Genomic DNA, 324 nt, shown 5'->3' with positions numbered 1-324 from the left:
GCACTTTTTATGTCACGACATAAATACTTACTGTCTTCTATTTTTTAACTACCCATTCTTTTCCCTCAGTATTACCAACACCACCAATATTATCATTAACACAGCATTTACCGTATACACCAACCGAGGCACTTTCGATAAAAAAAAAAAAAAAGTTCAGTAACCATGGACCCTGAAAATGTAAAAACGTCTCTGTCTTACATGATTCTATTGCAAACTATATTATGCAGTCTTGCAAAACTTTAAAGTTAATATATATTCAGTACGCCGACGCGGTGGTTAATGAAGACCGTGTTGCCTGCCAATTTGAATTCGTATGAAACC

The sequence above is a fragment of the Penaeus monodon genome, chromosome 15 (assembly GCF_015228065.2).
Source record: "Penaeus monodon isolate SGIC_2016 chromosome 15, NSTDA_Pmon_1, whole genome shotgun sequence".
NCBI lineage: Eukaryota > Metazoa > Arthropoda > Malacostraca > Decapoda > Penaeidae > Penaeus > Penaeus monodon.
Note: the sequence above shows the minus strand (reverse complement) of the source record.